This window comes from Pristiophorus japonicus, chromosome 5, assembly GCF_044704955.1.
Source record: "Pristiophorus japonicus isolate sPriJap1 chromosome 5, sPriJap1.hap1, whole genome shotgun sequence".
NCBI classification, from domain to species: domain Eukaryota; kingdom Metazoa; phylum Chordata; class Chondrichthyes; family Pristiophoridae; genus Pristiophorus; species Pristiophorus japonicus.
The window spans coordinates 12,445,527-12,467,412 of NC_091981.1; positions in this window are offsets into that span (position 1 = coordinate 12,445,527).

Below are 21,886 nucleotides of genomic sequence, written 5' to 3' on the forward strand. Positions count from 1 at the left end.
TGAGTTGGGGCTTCAGTTGTTGGGCGCTGGCCTGAGTGTCTGCTGTTTGCGGTGCCTCAGGCCTGTCCGGACTGCCCACAGTGACTGGGCTCTCCTCCCTTTGGTTCCGGTGTTCAGTCACCTGTGGTGGAGTGAACTCTATATCGTGCTCTTCCTCTGCTTCTTCTATGGGGTTGCTGAACCTCCTTTTTGTTTGATCCACATGTTTGCGGCAGATTTGTCCATTGGTAAGTTTAACTACCAGAATCCTATTTCCCTCTTTGGCAATCACATTGCCTGCGAGCTATTTGGGCCCTGCAGCGTAGTTGAGGACAAAAACAGGATAATTTACATCAATACATCGTGCCCTCGCATTCCTGTCATGGTAGTCATATTGTGACTGGCGCCTGCTCGCGATAATTTCTTTCATGATGGGGTGTATAAGGGATAATCGGGTTTTGAGCGTCCTTTTCATTAGCAGCTCTGCGGGTGGAACCCTTGTGAGCGAGTGTGGTCGGGATCTATAGGCCAACAGGAGGCGTGATAAGCGAGTTTGTAGGGAACCCCCTTGGATTCTGAGCATCCCCTGTTTGATTATCTGCACTGCTCGTTCTGCCTGGCCGTTTGAGGTCGGCTTGAACGGTGCCGTTCTAACATGGTTAATTCCATTGCCTGCCATGAAGTCCTGGAATTCAGTGCATGTGAAGCACGGGCTATTGTCGCTGACCAAGATGTCCGGTACACCGTGGGCGGCAAACATTGCCCGTAGACTTTCTACCGTGGCAGAGGATGTGCTTGAATTTAAAATGTCACACTTGATCCATTTGGAGTAGGCATCTACTACAACCAAAAACATTTTTCCCATGAAAGGACCTGCGTAGTCCACATGGATGCATGAGCAAGGCTTGGCGGGCCATGGCCCGGGGCTAAGGGGGGCTTCCCTGGGCGCATTGCCCAGCTGGGCACACGTGTTGCACCTGCGAACACAAAGTTCCAGATCTGCGTCTATCCCTGGCCACCAAACATGTGACCTGGCAATTGCCTTCATCGTGACAATGCCCGGGTGCCCATTGTGGAGTTCTCTGATGAACACCTCTCTGCCCATCTGGGGCATGACTACGCGGTTTCCCCACAATAGGCAATCGGCCTGAATCGAGAGTTCATCCTTGCGCCTGTGAAATGGTTTAAATTTCTCAGGGCATGCCCTGTACGTGGCTGCCCAGTCCCCATTCAGGACACATTTCTTGACTACAGACAATAGCGGGTCTCTATTTGTCCAGACTTTAATCAGACGGGCTGTCACGGGTGAGCCTTCGCTTCCGAAAGCTTCAACAGCCATGACCATCTCAGCAGCATGCTCGGTAGCCCCCTCAGTGGTGGCTAGTTGGAGCCTGCTGAGTGCATCGGCGCAGTTTTCGGTGCCCGGTCTGTGCCGAATTGTGTAGTCATAGGCGGCTAACGTGAGTGCCCACCTCTGTATGCGGGCCGATGCGTTTGCATTTATGGCCTTGTTGTCGGCCAAAAGGGACATTAGCGGTTTGTGATCTGTCTCCAGCTCAAATTTCCTGCCAAACAGGTACTGGTGCATTTTCTTTACCGCATATACACATGTGAACGCCTCCTTTTCTGCCATCCCGTAGCCCCTTTCTGCCTGGGACAGACTTCTGGAGGCATAAGCTACCGGCTGTAACTGACCCTTGGCATTGACATGCTGCAACACACACCCGACACCATAGGACGACGCATCGCACGTTAACACAAGTTTCTTACATGGGTCATATAGCGTTAACAGATTGTTGGAACATAACAAATTGCGTGCTCTATTGAAAGCCCTTTCCTGGCTGTCCCCCCAGACCCATTCGCGACCTTTGCTTAGGAGCACGTGTAGCGGCTCAAGCAGCATCTATCTCTGGAGCTAGGAAGACGCACTTCGCCTTTTTCCGTCGCAGCCCTACCCGGTCCAGTCTGCATAGCACCTCCTCCAGGTTGTGGAGGTGTTCTTCAGTATCGTAACCCGTAATGAGGATGTCGTCCTGAAAAACCACCGTCCCTGGAATCGACTTGAGGAGGCTTTCCATTTTCGTTGGAATATCGCGGCGGCCGAGCGAATCCCGAACGGACATCTGTTGTACTCAAACAACCCCTTGTGTGTCGTGATGGTGGTCAACTTCTTCGACTCACTCGCTAGCTCCTGGGTCATGTAAGCTGAGGTCAGGTCCAATTTTGAAAAAAGTTTGCCACCGGATAGCGTCGCAAAGAGGTCCTCTGCTCTCGGTAGCGGGTAGTGGTCTTGCAGTGACACCCGATTAATGGTGGCCTTGTAATCACCACATATCCTGACTGACCCATCCGCCTTGAGCACCGGCACAATCGGGCTCGCCCAGTCACTGAATTCAACTGGCGAGATGATGCCTTCCCTCAACAGGCGGTCCAATTCGCCTTCTATCTTTTCCCTCATCACGTACGGCACTGCTCTGGCCTTGTGGTGTCCGGGTTTATGTGAATCACGACCTTGGCCCCCATGAAAGTGCCAATGCCGGGTTGAAATAATGAATCAAATTTGTCCAGGATCTGTGAGCATGATACTCGCTCCACAGAGGAAATTGCATTGACATCGCTCCATTTCCAGTTCATGACAGCAAGCCATCTCCTCCCCAGTAGTGTGGGACCGTCCCCTGGGACAATCCAGAGTGGCAGTCTGTTCTCCGAATCTTTGTGGGTCACGACTACCATGGTGCTGCCTAGCACTGGGATGATCTGATTTGTGTAAGTCTGTAGCTGTGCGTCAATCGGCGATAATTTTGGCCTCCTGGCCTTGAATGCCCACAACTTTTCGAACTGTTTGATACCCATCAGGGACTGGCTGGCCCCCGTGTCTAACTCCATTGATACTGGGATGCCATTGAGGAGCACTTTCATCATTATCGGTGGCGTCCTGGTCTATGAACTGTATACCTGCTCCACATGAACTCGCTGAACTTCAGCTTCCAGCGATTTCTCCCAGTGTCTATTTCTGCAATTTCTGCAGGTATTTTGCTCATCTCTGCAAACTCCGGCTGAGTGTGTGCCTCCACGCCTCCAGCATGAGCTGCGGTTTGAAACAAAAGGTCCCTTGTCAGTCGATCGTCCCTGACTGCCCCTGTTATTGCCCTTGAATGTGCCATTAACAGGTGTTGATGGCCCCTTACTGGCCGCATTGTCCCTTGCAATGGCGTGAATCACCGTTCAGCTTGCCATTGTCTCTGTCAAACTCCCCCTCTGGGTTCGACTACATATTGGGGCATGCCCGATTGCTCTTGTCTGCCTGGAGAACTGTGTGCTGATTTAACAATGTTGAATCTCTGTCCCAACCATTCCTTAACACAGTACCTCTCATCTGTTCTGCTCGTGGCCATGCTCACATGGTTTAAATCCCAGTTTCTTGTCGCCATTGATACGTCCTTACTATGCAGTATAAATGCACACGAGGTCCATGCTTGTGAGAAGGTCAGTCTGTGACCTTAGCATTCAAGTGTAGGAAGTGGGTGGAGCTTCCCCTTTTATACCTGAAGGTCCAGGTTCGGAGTGTCCCCCACCTCGTGGTCAGTGTTCTCACGGTGTACAACTTAGGTCAGTTTATGCATGGGTTGCAATGCTGGTTGAATACATGACAGAAAGAGAGGATGGGGTGAGAGATAGGCTGGGGGAGAGAGAGAAAGAAAGAGGCTGGGGAGAGAGAGAGGCTGGGAGAGAGAGAGGCTGTGGGGGTGGGGGGAGAGAAAGAGAGAGGCTGGGGTGAGAGAGAGAGAGGCTGGGCTAGAGAGCGAGATGGGCGGGGGCAGGGGAGAGAGAGAGAGAGACGCTGGCGGGGGGAGATTGAGGCTGGCAGAGAGATCGACTGAGGCGGGGTGGGGAAGAGAGAGAATCTGAGAGTGGGGTGAAGAGGGAGAGAGGCTGGGGGGAGAGAGAGAGGTTGGAGTGGAGAGAGAGGCTGGGGGAGAGAGAGAAAGACTGGGGGGTGAGAGAGAGAGAGATACTGGGGAGGAGAGAGACACGGGGTGGGGGGAAGACAGATCAGGTTCTTCCAACCCACTACAAGGGACATCGTTGGAGTGGATGATATCCAGTAGTCACGACACTGTCTCTATTCACTTCATACCCAATAATCCTGTTAACAATCCATACATAGTGCCTGTCCCATCTATGGTGGGAGGGGGCTGGGGCAGGGGAGGCATGTACTTGCACTGGGGTAAGGCACTTTGGCCGGCCCTTGTCTTCTGGGGAGCTCTGTTCTCTGTCGCTTCAGGAAGTCAAAGTGGATCGAGTTACAATTTGCAAAGTCAGTGAGACCTTGGGATGGACGGTTCCAGTTACACATTCCTGTGAAACTTCAGGGTGTGGCTTATCCTCCAAGGGGACCAATCAGAAACAAAGGTTGGAGTATGTTGGCCATTTTTGCAGTATAAATAAGCACATACTATTTCCAGCGGAATACAGCAGGATTCCCAGAGGAAGTAACGAGTCTGTACAAGGAACTGGTGCGGCCACACACAATGAACTAGGCATGTGTCTGGTGGCTTCACACTGATCCCTCAGATCCCACTCCTGTTTTGTTCCATTTAATATTCACAGTCTCACTGGAAAGTCAGGAGTACTGGAAATTGTGCCACTTGCCTTGTAAAATGTACCCTTGTGTGTTACATAGTTAGATAGTATACAGCTCCTATCATTATAACACCGTATATACAATGAATCAACATGCAGAAGATCCACTCGAGGCTGCTGACTATGTTTCCAATCTATATTTATCTAAAAACTGGGACAAATCTTTGGAGACTTGCACCGTCTGAGCCTTTTCGCTTCGACATATCAGACAATCTATTTTTAACACGTCCCTTTATTCAATTTCCAGGGTCCATTTTCCTTGTTTCCCACAGTAAAACATATTCGGTTAACTTTGTGTATTTTTGACAAACTGTAACCGTTGAAATGATGGGATCTCTGGCCCTCTCATTGACCCCGACCACAGATTCACAAGGAAGACGATCTTCTTCCATATCCGAACTTCTATTTGTATCTTTGTGCTCTCTGATACTGTCCCTCTTTCTGTCCTTCAGCATGAACCAGGACAAAGGGTAATAAAAGTTCGTCAGGAGAACATTTCTTTCCCAGCTCACCATTTTCCATCGAGCTCAATGTTTCCAATGCATGTGATTTATATTGCAATAACTCTCACAGCCATTTCTTCCTCCTTTCTTTTCAGTCAGAGGATACCCCTCCCACCCACCCTTCTCCCTCCACCACCCCCTCCCCCAACCCATCCCACTCCCCCACCACCCCTTGCAAAGTCGACAGCATCTGTCGTTTGACTGTTCATTCAATCTGCCACCAGCCCAGGTTTACCAATGTTTGTAGATGTAGAGAAGCTGTTTCCACTTGCGAGGGAGACCAGATCTCGGGGTCATCAATACGAGATAGTCACTAATAAATCCAAGGTGCAATTTAGGAGGAACTTCTTTACCCAGAGATTGGTGAGAATGTGGAATGTGCCACGACAAGGAGTGGTTGAGGCGAATAGCATAGATACTTTTAAGGGGAAGCTGGATAAACACATGAGGGAGAACGGAATCGAAGGATATGTTGATGGGGTGAGATGAAGAGGGATGGGAGGAGGCTGATGTGGAGCATAAACACCGGCACGGACCTGTTGGGCCAAATGGCCTGTTCCTGCGCTGACAAAACGATGCAACATTCAAACCCCAAAAAGGGTTATTGACCAGTCATCAATTTTATTGGGCTTTCATGAGTAAGGATGTAGAGGATTGGATACACTCAGTACTCCCTTTAGCCAACAGTTTCCGCATGACCATTATCGAGGCGGAGCAGCCACCTGTCCCAAACGTGGTCGCCATGTTAGCATATAAGAACATAAGAAATAGGAGCAGGAGTAGGCCGTAAGGCCCCTCGAGCCTGCTCCGCCATTCAATAAGATCAATAAACAAGGGCTTTGGGGATGTCCTTGAAAGGTTTCCATTCTCAGCATTTTTCCCAATCTACATTTCACCTCTTTTCTGTTCTTTCAGCATGCAGAAAACAAGCGCAGGTAGCGGAAGGAGCATACAGCAAAGCAGCTTCTCCACCCATCCTTTCTTTCAACCACTGTCTGTCCCACCTATGGCAGAGACCGTAATTCCCATATTGGACTGTTCAGTCACCTGAGAACTCACTTTTCGAGCGGAAGCAAGTCTTCCTCGATTTCGCGGGATTGCGTATGATGATGATGATGATGATGATGTTGTTGTTTCAGTGTCTCCCCCAACACCCTTCCATCTCTTTTGCGATGTCGAAAATATCGGATTGTGCGTTAATTCAGTGCTGCATGCCGATTGACATCACGATCTGACTCATCTCCATATCTGGAGCGAGCGTTCTACGCCGGAAGCGGGCAGAAGTGAGGCAAACCCAATTTTTCTTCCAAGCCGGCCTCAATGGCTCGCGCAAACGGGCCGAATTTTACAGCCCGTGGATTCTCTGAATCACCATGTTTTTGGGCATAGCAACGTGTCGGAACTTTGCTTCTACTTTCTTTTCGCTTCTCGGTCGGTCTGGCCTTCTTTGATTCTGAAAGCTCTATTCAGACATCAGGGAAGATTTGTCCGAGGTCAATGCCCAGGTGCAATGGACCCCTTGACCGTGGGAAATATCAAAATATTGGGGGGGGTCGATGCCCCAAAAAGAAATCCGCTTGGTTTTCCTTCTTTACAGGTACGGGCTCCAACGCGCCCGATATTCCGGTATTGATTATAACTGGGAGATTTTCCTGGTGCAGACCCAGCAATACCTCCCTTACGATGTGAATTGTGACCTTATTTTCCCCAACATGGGGTATGCTAGTGTACTGGTTATGGACACTGGACTAGTACTCCCGAGGCCTGGACTAATAATCCGGAGATGTGAGCTCGAATCCCACCACGGCAGCTGGGGAATTAAATTTAGTTAAGTAAATAAATCTGGAATTTTTTTTAAAAGCAAGCATCAGTAATGGTGACTATGTACTGGATTGTTGTAAAAACCCAACTGGTTCAATAATGTCCTTCAGTGAAAGGAATCTACACTTCTTGCCCGGTCTGGTTTATATGGGACTCCAGACCCACAGCATTTGCCCAGCAAGACATTCAGTTGTACTGTGTGAGCACCTTCACCACACGGACTGTAGCGGTTCAAGAAGACGGCTCACCATCACATTCTCAAGGGGCAATTAGCGATAGGCAATAAATGCCGGCCTGGGCAGTGACGTCTGCATCTCATCAATTAATAAATATATATTTTTTTGTATCACCAGTCACCCTTCTGCAGCTACTAGTAAATAAACTACTGAAAGAATTTTCATTTATGCTTAGAGATTATCAAATATTATCGAGATTTAAGACAGAGATGAGGAGGAATTTCTTCTCCCAGAGGGTCGTGAATTCACTGCCCCAGAGAGCTGTGGAGTCTGAGACATTGAATATATTCAAGGCGGAGATTTTTAAACTACAGGGGAGTCAAGGGTTATGGGGAGCGGGCGGGGAAGTGGAGTTGAAGCCAAAATCAGAGCAGCCATGATCTTATTGAATGGTGGAGCAGGCTCGAGGGGCCAAACTGACCCACTCCTGCTCCTAATTCTTATGTTCTTATGTGAACCATCTTTATGGTGTAGTTTATTGAAACCGTTCGATATTAAGTCTGTTTTGTTTGGTATCACGGAGTTTTTTTTGTAACTTTTTTCTCAAGAATGCGTGATGTTGATGGATGGTAACTACAGATAATCTCACTTATCACCCTGTCAAAATTCACTGTTCATCGGATAATTTCAAGGCGACAAGCCATTCCCTTTCCGTTGCTGGAACATTTCTGCTAATTCTTGCCATGAGGTTTTCATACCAACAAATATTTCAGCATTAAAACCCGTCAGTCACCCAAAGTTAATCTGAATTTATGAGGCGTACATCAAAACGTTTTTACACCTGGCCGAAGTAGAAATTGTCCTATCATTCGGGCTGATGATTTATTCGGCTGTCAGAGTCCTGGACCACTGATGCAATTCTTCAAGCCCCTTGCAATTGTTTAGCATTAAATTAACTGCTGCATCTTTCCCTTTCTTTTAAATTTTTGCTTAGAACACAATTGCCTTTGTTTTTTTGCATCTTTTTTAATTTAAAAAAAGTTGATTCTTTTACTTCTATTAATCCTCCCTTTTTACTTCTTCCAAGTACCTGTGTGCTAAATGAGTTTATAACCCACTTCTGTAGCTTAACCGAGAGATTCCTCTGCTTTTGGCATGGAGGTCTGACACAGTGGGTGTCGACGGGGCAGGAAATGGGGAAGGCAAGTCGTTTCTGCCGTGCCCCCTGACCTTTCGAGCTCAAAATGTGAAGTTACGGCGGAAGGAAGGCTCTGGACACTTCATTTGCCTGCCTTTGTCCATCTTGTCATCATGTTCTGCAATATGAGCGATATATCTTAGACATCCAGCCACTCCTACCTCCTGCTGGAGGAGGAAGAGAGTTTGAGTAGAATGGACCTATGTTCTCTGGAGTTTAGAAGAATGAGAGGTGATAATAACATAAGCACGTAAGAAATAGGAGCAGGAGTCGGCCATTTGGCCCCTCGAGCCCGCTCCGCCATTCAATAAGATCATGGCTGATCTGGTCATGGACTCAGCTCCACTTCCCTGCCCGCTTCCCATATCCCTTGACTCCCTTATCATTCAAAAATCTGTCTATCTCCACCTTAAATATATTCAATGACCCAGCCGCCACAGCTCACCGGGGCAAAGAATTCCACAGATTCACGACCCTCTGAGAGAAGAAATTCCTCCTCATCTCCATTTTAAATGGGCAATACCTTATTCTGAAACTATGCCCCTAGTTCTAGATTCCCCCATGAGGGGAAACATCCTCTCTGCATCTACCCTGTTAAACCCCTTCAGCATCTTGTACATTTCAATAATATCACCTCTCATTCTTCTAAACTCCAATGAGTATAGGCCCAACGTGCTCAACCTTTCTTCATAAGACAACCCCTTCATCTCAGCAATCAATTTAGTGAACCTTCTCCCAACTGCCTCCAATGCAAGTATATCCCTCGTTACATAAGGAGACCAAAACCGTGCGCAGTACTCCAGGTGTGGTCTCACCAAGGCCCTCATTTCATCTCATTGAAATGTATAAAATTCTTAGAGGATTTGACGGGGTAAATGCAGAGGGGTTGTTTCTCCTGGTTGGAGAGCCTAGAATTCAGCCAGGACAGTCTCAGCCAGGGATCGTCCATTTAGGACTGAGATGAGGAGAAATTTCTTCACTCAGAGAATTGTGAATCTCTAGATATCTCTACCCCATATGGTGGTGGATGCTGAATTGTTGAGTATATTCAAGACATTTATGGACAGTGAGGGAATCAAGGAATATGGGGATCATGGTGGCAAAGTGGAGTTAAGGTAGAAGATCAGCCACAATCTCATTGAATGGCGGAGCAGGCTCAAGGGGCCTTATGGCTTACTTCTGTTGCTATTAAGTTCTTTTGCTGGCATGAAGCTGGAGTAGTTTCTGTACGTTGCCTTATTTCGATCCGTAATATCAGATTCAAATGTCAATCGATCCTGGGCACAATCAATTCACATCGAGATATCAGACCTAACAGCAAGTGAGCAGCACACAAGTAAAGTTATACCATTTAGATCTACTGAGCAGCTTGTGCCGCTCCCTTGCTCCCCATAGGCAAAACACCGAGCAGCACCGCTGGGGGTTACTGAAATGTCTATAGCTCCACACCGTGGATGCCTGTATTACTGCAGCTAGTGCTGTTTAATAAAGAGCAGGTCACTTGACCAGCAGGTCAGAAGTTGCTGGAACCTGCAGCCATCTTACAGGTTGTGTGTTTTGTGCTTCCCTGACGATATTACATTTGGCGACGGGAATGGGATGTAATCGGATAACACAAAGCTGAAATTTTTGTTGGTGAAGGATTCAGCCAGCTGACAGAGAGAATTTAAGAACTTCTCTATTTTTGGAAACAGCTACAAATCCAAGGTAAATTATGTGCACACTTGGTTAAACTGCCAGAGTCAAAATGGTTACCCCTATGGGAGTTATAGGGCATTTGGGGGCATTTCAATGTGACCATGAAAGTTTCAGAGCATATGTGGATTGGCTTGAAATGTTTTTCAGTGCAAATAATATCATCAAAATTCCCGGTAATGAAGACAATAACCTGGTGGTGTTGGAACGAAAAAGAGCTATATTTTTAACTGAGGCCGGGCCCAAGTTGTATGAAATGCTGATAAATTTGCTTGTGCCTGACAAGACAAAGGATACAACTCTGAAACAGATTTATAATCTCTCAGTGGGGAGGAGAGATCAATTGCTTTTGCTTCACGCACTCTCAGTGCCAGTGAGCGTAATTATGCGCAAATCAAAAGTGAAGCTTTGGCATTAATTTTTGGGGCCAAGAAGTTCCACAAATACCTGTATGGTCATAAGTTTACTCTCGTTACAGATCATAAGCCCCTGACAACAATCCTCCATCCAAAGTCCCCAGTTCCAACATTAGCTGTAGCCCGAATGCAGAGATGGGCTTTGATTTTGTCAGCACATACATATGATATTGAATACAGATGATCAGCTGATTACAGTAATGCTGATGCTATGTCTAGATTGCCTACCCCATCACAAGTTACACCCGATAGGGAAGAAGTGTTTTATTTTTCATACATTGATGAACGGCCAGTCACAGCTGAAGAGATTGGTAGAGCAACCAAACGTGACCCAGTTATGTAAAAGATGTATGATTATATTGTAAATGGATGGCCAAACCAGGTAACAGACAAAGATATTCATCCATTCTTCATTCGTAGGAATGAATTATCAGTCGATAAAGATTGTATCATTAGCTTGCAAGAGTGGTTATACCAAATAAATTCAGGTCCAAATTATTAGCAGACCTCCATGAGCAGCACCTGAGAATGTGCTTACCAAGAGTTTTGCACGCAGTTATTTATGGTGGGCAGGTCTTGATAAAGATATAGAGTACATTGTAAGTCAGTGTACGACATGTCAATCGGTAAGCAAGCCACCGCCATCAGCATCATTTCAGCCATGGAAATGGCCTCCCAGGGTGTGGCAAAGGCTACATATTTATTTTGCTGAGCTAGGAGGATAACAATTGTTCATTGTGATTGATAGCCATTCGAAGTGGGTTGAGATGTTTCCAATGTGGGAAATAACATCAAGTAAAACATTAGACATTTTGGAAGAATATTTTCTTCATTTTGCCTCCCAGGAGAAATTGTTTTGGATAATGGACCACAATTTCGTTCCGAAGAATTTGCACAGTTCACGAGCAAAAATGGTGTGAAACATACCAAGGTTCCACCATACCATCCTGCTTCGAATGGTGCAGCAGAGCGCACTGTACAAATTGTAAAACTTGCCCTCATAAAACAAATGTTAGATCCAAAACCAAACAAATTACAGTTGTCATTGGACCACAAATGGGCTAATTTTCTAACAACGTATCATAATACTCCTCATACAACTACTGGTAGAACGCCAGCAGAGTTGTTTCTCAAACGACAGCCATGAACCAGATTCTCGGTGTTAAAACCAAACTTGGCACAGTCCATATAAGAGACACAATTAAGACAGAAAGAGAATCATGATAGAGGTAGAGTAAAAGAGAGAAGTGTGAAATTAAGCAAAGAGTAGGAGTAAATGGGTACTTTTCAGAATGGCAGGCAGTGACTAGTGGGGTACCGCAAGGTTCTGTGCTGGGGCCCCAGCTGTTTACACTGTACATTAATGATTTAGATGAGGGGATTAAATGTAGTATCTCCAAATTTGCGGATGACACTAAGTTGGGTGGCAGTGTGAGCTGCGAGGAGGATGCTGTGAGGCTGCAGAGCGACTTGGATAGGTTAGGTGAGTGGGCAAATGCATGGCAGATGAAGTATAATGTGGATAAATGTGAGGTTATCCACTTTGGTGGTAAAAACAGAGAGACAGACTATTATCTGAATGGTGACAGATTAGGAAAAGGGGAGGTGCAAAGAGACCTGGGTGTCATGGTACATCAGTCATTGAAGGTTGGCATGCAGGTGCAGCAGGCGGTTAAGAAAGCAAATGGCATGTTGGCCTTCATAGCAAGGGGATTTGAGTACAGGGGCAGGGAGGTGTTGCTACAGTTGTACAGGGCATTGGTGAGGCCACACCTGGAGTATTGTGTACAGTTTTAGTCTCCTAACCTGAGGAAGGACATTCTTGCTATTGAGGGAGTGCAGCGAAGGTTCACCAGACTGATTCCCGGGATGGCGGGACTGACCTATCAAGAAAGACTGGATCAACTGGGCTTGTATTCACTGGAGTTCAGAAGAATGAGAGGGGACCTCATAGAAACATATAAAATTCTGACGGGGTTAGACAGGTTAGATGCAGGAAGAATGTTCCCAATGTTGGGGAAGTCCAAAACCAGGGGTCACAGTCTAAGGATAAGGGGTAAGCCATTTAGGACCGAGATGCGGAGGAACTTCTTCACCCAGAGAGTGGTGAATCTGTGGAATTCTCTACCACAGAAAGTTGTTGAGGCCAATTCACTAAATATATTCAAAAAGGAGTTAGATGAGGTCCTTACTGCTAGGGGGATCAAGGGGTATGGCGAGAAAGCAGGAATGGGGTACTGAAGTTGAATGTTCAGCCATGAACTCATTGAATGGCGGTGCAGGCTAGAAGGGCCGAATGGCCTACTCCTGCACCTATTTTCTATGTTTCTATGTTTCTATGTAAATCAGAAGGTGAGAGTGAAGAACCATCACCATAAATGGGTAAAGGGGTTACCAGGAAGAGTGGTGAAGATATGTGGTCCTCGCACATATTTGGTCATGTTGTTTGATAATGGACAGGTTAGGTTTGTTCACATTGATCATATTTTACCCACAGACATGGAAGTAGTTGAGAGTGGGATTGACTCAATTATTTCTGACTCATCAGATAGTTTTGATACACCAGTAGCATATCCTACATCCAATGTACTGGAAACAAATCCATGAGAAAGTCAGAATTTACATCTGAGTCCGAGTCAGGAAAACAAACAGTCTGAAGTTAGAGAGAGTTCAAATGGAAAACTGCCCTCAGAATCAGCCTCGAATGAGTTTAAATTCAACACCATGTTTGGAAGGTTCTGTTCGACAGCGAAGGTATCCTCTTCGAAACAGAAAACAAGTGGTTAAGCTTGATTTGTAAATATGGCAAAATAAGTCCATCTCCTTTGTTATATATAACCATGCAAGTTATGTATGATGATTGTTTGTTATAATAACTTCTTCATTAAGGATGGAGAAGTGTAATGTCTGTAGCTCCACACTGTGGACGCCTGTGTTACTGCAGCTAGTGCTGTTTAATAAAGAGTAGGTCACCTGACCAGCAGGTCAGTGGTTGCTGGAACCTGCAGCCATCTTACAGATTGTGTGTTGTGTGCTTCCCTGAAGATATCACAGTTACCTACCTCAATCATTTAAATGATTCAGTCTCTGGGCTTGAGGTTGTGGGGTAAAGTTGCAGCCAGACGGGCAGGTGGAAATCCCACCAATTCTGGCACTGCAATAAACAACATTCACTCCCTCCACCACCGGCACACCGTGGCTGCAGTGTGTACCATCTGCAGGATGCACTGCAGCAATTCGCCAAGGATTCTTTGGCAGCACCTTCCAAACCCGCGACCTCTTTCACCTGCACCGGATGTCCCGAAGTGCTTTACAGCCAAAGAAGCACTTTTTGAAGCGTAGTCACTGTGGTAATGTGGGAAACACGGACAGCCCATTTTATGCACAGCAAGCTCCCACAAACAGCAATGTGATAATGACCAGGTCACCTGTTTTATGACGGGCGATACAGTGATAAATATTGGCCCCAGAACACCGGGAAGAACTCCCTTGCAAAGCAGCCTCTAAGCTCATGTATTTGGCTTCTGTATTGAACGTGACAATTACAATGTTCTGCCGTGCAAACATGTTTTACCCAAGGTATTCAGAATTAAGAGTTACAGAATTAATTTTTCTTTTCACCAGCGGCAGTAAAACATTAGCTTACTGCTGCTCGTAAAATAATTCAAGAACCTTTTGACACTTCTTGACACAATGATTCATTTGCTGGATAACCTTTCCTTACAAGAGGTGGCACCCCAGGCAGAATGCTGATCCTTTAATCCTCGAAATCCTTATGCCGCAGTATAATTTCTAAGTGTGTTTCAAATCCATTCAGTGACATGTACCTGTATGATACACTGAAGCCATGTTGTTATTTGACGATTTTAAGAACTGCAGCATTATTTTTCCACCATAATTAAAATGTGATCGGAATATATGTACCTTATTTCAGTCAAAGAACTAATTTGGATGATTACACTAGATTACAGATAAAGAATTATAATCACCATGCACATTTTTATGATTCTTTTTTTTATTTGTTCCTGGGATGTGGATGTCACTGGCAGGGCCAGCATTTATTGCCCATCCCTAATCGCCCTCGAGAAGGTGGTGGTGAGCCGCCCGCTTGAGCCGCTGCAGTCCATGTGGTGAAGTGCTGTTAGGGAGGGTGTTCCAGGATTTTGACCCAGCGACGATGAAGGAACGGCGATATATTTCCAAGTCAGGATGGGGTGTGACTTGGAAGGGAACGTGCAGGTGATGGTGCTCTCATGCGCCTGCTGCCCTTGTCCTTCTAGGTGGGAGGTGCTGCCGAAGAAGCCTTGGCAGGTTGCCGCAGTGCATCTTGTAGATGGTACACACTGCAGCCACGGTGCGCCGGTGGTGGAGGGAGGGGTGGCGATCAAGCGGGCTCTTTGTCCAAGATGATGTCAAGCTTCTGGAGTGTTGCTGGAGCTGCACTCATCCGGGCCAGGTGGAGAGTATTCCATCACACTCCTGACTTATGCTTTGTAGAAAGTGGAAAGATTTTGGGGAGACAGGAGTTGAGACACTCGCTGCAGAATACCCAGCTTCTGACCTGCTTTTGTAGCCACAGTAATGGTCACAGGATGGTCAATAGTGCCTCAAGTTGTTGATGGTGGATGTTTCGGTGATGGTAATGCCGATGAATGTCAAGCAATGGTGGTTAGACTCTCTCTTCTTCGCCTGGCACTTGTGTGGCGCAAATGTTACTTGCCACTTATCAGCCCAAGCCTGAATGTTGTCCAGGTCTTGCTGCAGCGAGCACTATCTGAGGAGTTGTGAATGAGTCTGAACATTGTGCAGTTTACAGCGAACATCCCCACTTCTGAATTTATGATGGACGGGAGTTCATTGAAGAAGCCGCTGAAGATCAAGTGAGAAGAAGGAACTGAAGGAAATCCTTATTAGGCAGGAAATTGTGTTAGGGAAATTGATGGGATTGAAGGCTGATAAATCCTGGGGCCTGATAGTCTGCATCTCAGAGTACTTAAGGAAGTGGCCCTAGAAATAGTGGATGCATTGGTGATCATTTTCCAACAGTCTATCGATTCTGGATCAGTTCCTATGGACAGGAGGGTAGCTAATGTAACACCACTTTTTAAGAAAGGAGGGAGAGAAAAAAAAGATAATTATAGGCTGGTTAGCCTGACATCAGTAGTGGGGAAAATGTTGGAATCAATTATTAAAGATGAAATGGCAGCATATACGGAAAGCAGTGACAGGATCGGTCCAAGTCAGCATGGATTTATGAAAAAGAAATCATGCTTGACAAAGCTTGTAGGATTTTTTGAGGATGTAACTGATAGAGTGGACAAGAGAGAACCAGTGTATGTGGTGTATTTGGACTTTCAAAAGGCTTTTGACAAGGCCCCACACAAGAAATTGGTGTGCAAAATTAAAGCACATGGTATTGGGGGAAATATACTGACGTGGATAGAGAACTGGTTAGCAGACAGGAAGCAGAGTCCGGATAAATTGGTCCTTTTCAGAATGGCGGGCAGTGACTAGTGGGGTGCGGCAGGGCTCACAGCTATTTACAATATACATTAATGTTTTAGATGAAGGAATTGAGTGTAATATCTCCAAGTTTGCAGATGACACAAATCTGGGTGGCAGTGTGAGCTGTGCGGAGGATGCTAAGTGGCTGCAGGGTGACTTAGACGGGTTAGGTGAGTGGGCAAACGCATGACAGATGCAGTAAAATGTGGATAAATGTGAGGTCATCCACTTTGGTGGCAAAAACATGAAGGCAGAATATTATCTGAATGGCGGAAGATTAGGAAAAGGGGAGGTGCAACGAGACCTGGGCGTCATGGTAGATCAGTCATTGAAAGTTAATATGCAGGTACAGCAGGCGGTGAAGAAGGCAAATGGTATTTTGGCGTTCATAGCTAGGGGATTTGAGTATAGGAGCAGGGAGGTCGTACTGCAGTTATACAGGGCCTTGGTGAGGCCTCAACTGGAATATTGTGTTCCGTTTTGGTCTCCTAATCTGAGGAAGGGCATTCTTGCTATTGAGGGAGTGCAGCGAAGGTTCACCAGACTGATTCCCGGGATGGCAGGTCCGACATATGTGGAGAGACTGGATCGACTGGGCCTGTATTTACTGGAGTTTAGAAGGATGAGAGAGGATCTCATAGAAACATATAAAATTCTGACGGGACTGGACAGGTTAGATGCAGGAAGAATGTTCCCGCTGTTGGGGAAGTCCAGAACCAGGGAACATAGTCTAAGGATAAGGGGTAAGCCATTTAGTGCTGAGGTGAGGAGAAGCTTCTTCACTCAGAGAGTTGTTAACCTGTGGAATTCCCCGCCGCAGAGAGTTGTTGATGCCAGTTCATTGGATATATTCAAGAGGGAGTTAGATATGGCCGTTACATCTAAAGGGATCAAGGGGTATGGAGAGAAAGCAGGAAAGGGGTACTGAGGGAATGATCAGCCATGATCTTATTGAATGGTGGTGCAGGCTCGAAGAGCCGAATGGCCTACTCCTGCACCTATTTTCTATGTTTCTTTGTAAGATGGTTGGGCCCTACAATATATTCTGCTCCATAATACTATGTTGAAGGAAGATGGCCAGAGGCACTGAATCAATTTAAGATCAGTTAGTTTGGAGACTCAGCACTTGTTATTGTGGTTTTGGTGTTGCATCAGCAGTATAAAGATTTACTAAAGAGTCCTGATATTGCATTTTTTATTAATGATGTATCTCTAATTATGCAGGCTGAAATTATTATTTAGTCAAATAGAAGCTGAGATTATACAAATTATTGAGCATAATAACCTGGAAATCAGAACCTGGCTTTTCTCAATGAGTCTACCACTGTTGTCCTTAACCGGAAGAGCAGGAAAATGATGGGGGTGAATCATAATGCAACTTACATATCGGGAGGCTAAATGTGAGCATTTCATTTGAGAAGCAATCAAATAATGAGAGGTTAGCTATGGCTTTTTGTGTCAGCTGTGGCTCAGTGGGCAGCACTCTCACCTCTGAGTCAGAAGGTGGTGCGTTCAAGTCCCACTCCAGGGACTTGAGCACAAAAATCTAGGCTGACACTCCAGTGCAGTGCTGAGGGAGTGCTGCACCATCAGAGGTACCGTCTTTCAGATGGGACATTAAGCCAATATCCTGTCTCCTCTCTCAGGTGGACGGAAACGATTGCATGGCAATATTTCAGAAGAGCAGGGGAGTTATCACCGGTGTCCTGGACAATATGTATTCCTCAATCAGCATCACTAAAACCGATTATCTGGTCATTATCACATTGCTGCTGGGGGAGAATTCTGTGCACAAATTGGCTGCTGCGTTTTGTACATTACAACAGTGACTGAAGAATTTAATTGGCTCTAAAGCACTTTGGGACGTGCTGAGGTCATGAAAGGCACTATATAAATACACTAAGCAGGGTGGCGGTGTGAGCTGTGAGGAGGATGCGAAGAGGCTGCAGGGTGACTTGGACAGGTTAGGTGAGTGGGAAAACGCATGGCAGATGCATTATAATGTGGATAAATGTGAAGTTATCCAATTTGGAGGCAAAAACAGGAAGACAGAATATTATCTGAATGGTGAGAGATTAATAAAAGGGGGAGGTGCAACGAGACCTGGGTGTCATGGTACGTCAGTCATTGAAAGTTGGCATGCAGGTACTGTCATATATCTTACATTATTATATATAACTGTATCCTAACATGCTATACATGACTGTAATAAGATATGACCTGTAACCACCAGCACACCTTACCACCAGGGGTGCACTTGCAAGAGACAGGTATATAAGGAGAGGTCTCAGGCAAGTGCAGCATTCCAGAGCTGTGAAATAAAGGTGCAGGTCCAGAGTGACCTTGACTTCACTACATGCCTCGTGTGAATTTGTACTGAGGGGACAGGACTTTACAGTGGCGACGAGTTACGGGATTACAGAATCCACAAAATGGCGAACAACGGATCAGATGAAAAGTATAATGCTGGAGACAATTGGGATGACTTTATAGAAAGGCTCCAGCAAAGCTTTGTAACCAAAGACTGGTTAGGAGACGATAAAGCAGACAAAAGAAGAGCCTATCTCTTGACCAGCTGTGGCTCGAAAACAGACGCTTTAATGAAGGATCTGCTGGCACCCGAGAAACCAGCAAGCAAGTCGTTTGAAGAATTGAGCACACTGGTAAGAGACCACCTGAAGCCAGCGAGCAGCCTACACATGGCCAGACACAGGTTCTACAACTACAGGCGCTGTGTGGGCCAGAGCATACCCGACTTCGTGGTGGAACTTCGGAGGTTGGCTAGCTTATGTGAGTTCTCCGATGAACTGAGGAGAGAAATGCTGAGAGACTTTTTCATTGAAGGAAGGCCACGCAGGCATATTCTGAAATCTCAGAGAGACCAAGAACCTGACCTTAGAGGCAGCAGCACTGGTTGCACAGACATTCTTGGTAGGGGAAGAAGAAACGAGGTTGATTTACAATGCAGGTACGACAACTAACGAAATATCGGAACAAGGAGTTCACAGCATTAAACAAGCTGCTACCCCCACACACAGATAAAACCGGGATAACAGGCTCTCAACAGCAGGCAGTGGTGCCAGAAGCCATCAAGGGCCACAGGAACGGCCGTTCACACCTCATTAACCCAAAATGCGAGCAATCAACTACAAACTGAGAGAAGCTCAAGAGAGATCAGCCAGACGCAACTCATTCTTTGGGAACAATGGAAGCAGTCTGTGCTGGAGGTGGGGGTGGGCACTCATCAAGAGTATGTCGATTTCAGCAGGCTGTTTGCAGGAACTGTGAATATACAGGGCATTTGGCCTGCGTGTGTAAAAAAACGGCAGCTCGGCTGGTAAACAAATCGGATGGGTCGGAAAGCAGACCAGAAGATGGGGGGGACAGTGCCCAGGACACCGATGTACAGTGGGTCAACACGATCAATGGCCGCTGCTCCTACAACAGCATGCCTTCTACAATGATAAGTGTCCTACTCAACGGGATATCTGTCAACATGGAGCTGGATACGGGAGCGAGTCAATTTCTCATGGGCGCTCAACAATTTGAACAACTGTGGCCGCATAAAAGAGACAGACCAAAACTCACAAGGGTCGACACCAAACTAAGAAACTATATCAAAGAAATCGTACCAGTCCTCGGCAGCGCCATGCTCTCTGTCACATACAAAGGGACAGTGAACCGACTTCCCCTGTGGATTGTCCCCGGAGACCCCCCAGCATTGCTGTGGAGAAGCTGGCTGGCAAAACTAAACTGGAAATGGGATGATGTCCATGCCATGTCATGAGAGGAATGGAACTCCTGCTCAACAGTTATAAAGCGATTTGAACATCTCTTTCAGCCAGGTGTGGGCACTTTCAAAGGGGCCAAAGTCAAAATCTACATCACACAGGATGGTAGACCGGTCCATCACAAGGCCAGAGCTGTACCCTATGTGTTGAGGGAAAAGATTGAACACGAACTAGACAGGCTTCTGCGGGAAGGCATTATATCACCTGTGGAATTTAGCAACTGGGCAAGTCCCATCGTCCCAGTCATGAAGCCTGATGGATCCGTACGAATCTGTGGGGACTACAAATCTACCATAAACAGAGTCTCCCTAAAGGACCAGTACCTGCTGCCCAGAGCGGAGGACTTATTTGCCACATTGGCTGGAGGAAAACTTTTCTCGAAACTAGACCTCACATCTACGTATATGACGCAAGAATTGACCGAGGAATCCAAGCTAATCACCACCATCAACACACATCGAGGCCTTTTCATGTACAATCGATGCCCATTCGGCATCAGGTCGGCAGCTGCCATATTCCAGCGCAACATGGAGAGTCTGCTCAAGTCCATCCCGGGGACGTTTGTATTTCAAGACGACATACTTATCACGGGCAGGGACACCGACTCCCATCTCCGTAATTTGGAGGAAGTACTAAAGCGGTTGGATCGGGTAGGCCGACAAGTCAAGAACTCCAAGTGCCTGTTTCTCACGCCCGAGGTTGAATTTTTGGGCAGAAGGATTGCTGCTGATGGAATCCGTCCAACAGAGTCCAAAACAGAAGCAATTCGCTTGGCACCCAGGCGCCGGAATGTCTCAGAACTGCGCGCCTTTTCGGGCTACTCAATTACATTGGGAACTTTATGCAGAACTTAAGCACGCTGCTGGAGCCTCTCCATGTACTGCTCAGGAAGGGGTGCGATTGGTTTTGGGGGGCCGCCCAGGAATGCGCCTTCAATAAGGCACGCAACCTTCTGTGTTCCAACAGTGTTTTGACTTTCTTTGATCCAGGTAAAAAGCTAGTTCTCACATGCGATGCGTCAGTGTATGGGGTCGAGTGTGTTTTGCAACATGTCAATAGTGCGGGCAAATTACAATCCATAACTCATGCCTCCAGGTCACTTTTGCGGGCGGAGCGCGGGCACGGAATGGTAGAGAAGGAGGCGCTCGCGTGCGTGTATGGTGTCAAAAAGATGCACCAATACCTTTTCGGGGCGAAGTTCACGTTAGAAACTGACCACAAGCCCCTCACGTCCCTCCTATCCGAGAGCAAGGCAATAAACGCCAACGCCTTGGCGCAAATTCAACGGTAGGCACTCATGGTGGCGTCCTACGACTATACCATAAGGCACAGACCAGGCACAGACAACTGTGCCGACGCGCTCAGCAGGCTACCTCTGGCGACCACGGAAGGGTTAGACGAACAGGACTGTGAGATAGTCATGGCAATCAATGCCTTTGAGTCCACAGGTTCGCCCATGACTGCTCGCCAAATCAGAGCCTGGACAGCCAGTGACCCCACATTATCCTTAGTAAAAAGATGTGTCCTAACCGGTGACTGGGCAGAGGCTAGCGATGCCTGCCCCGAGGAATTAAAACCCTTTCACAAGCGCATGCATGAGCTATCACTACAAGCAGAGTGCCTGATGTGGGGCAGCCGAGTAGTCATGCCTCTGCGAGGCAGAGAGGCATTTGTCCGAGAGCTCCACCGCGAGCACCCGGGGATCGTTCTCGTGATGGCCATAGCCAGATCCCACATCTGGTGGCCTGGTATTGACGCGGACTTGGAGCTCTGCGTCCAAAGGTGCACCATTTGTGCCCAACTCAGCAATGCCCCCAGGGAGGCTCCCCTGAGCCCCTGGCCCTGGCCTACCAAACCATGGTCGCGGGTGCACGTAGACTATGCGGGCCCATTCATGGGCAAAATGTTCCTTGTAGTTGTAGATGCATTTTAAAAGTGGATCGAATGCACCATTTTAAACTCGAGCACAACCTCCACCACTGTGGAGAGCCTCGCAACCATGTTTGCAACACACGGAATCCCTGACATATTGGTCAGTGACACTGGTCCGTGCTTCACCAGCGCAGAATTCCAAGATTTTATTATTGACCACGGCATAAATCTCGTCAAGACGGCACCGTTAAAGCCGGCCTCCAACGGCCAGGTGGAGAGAGCAGTG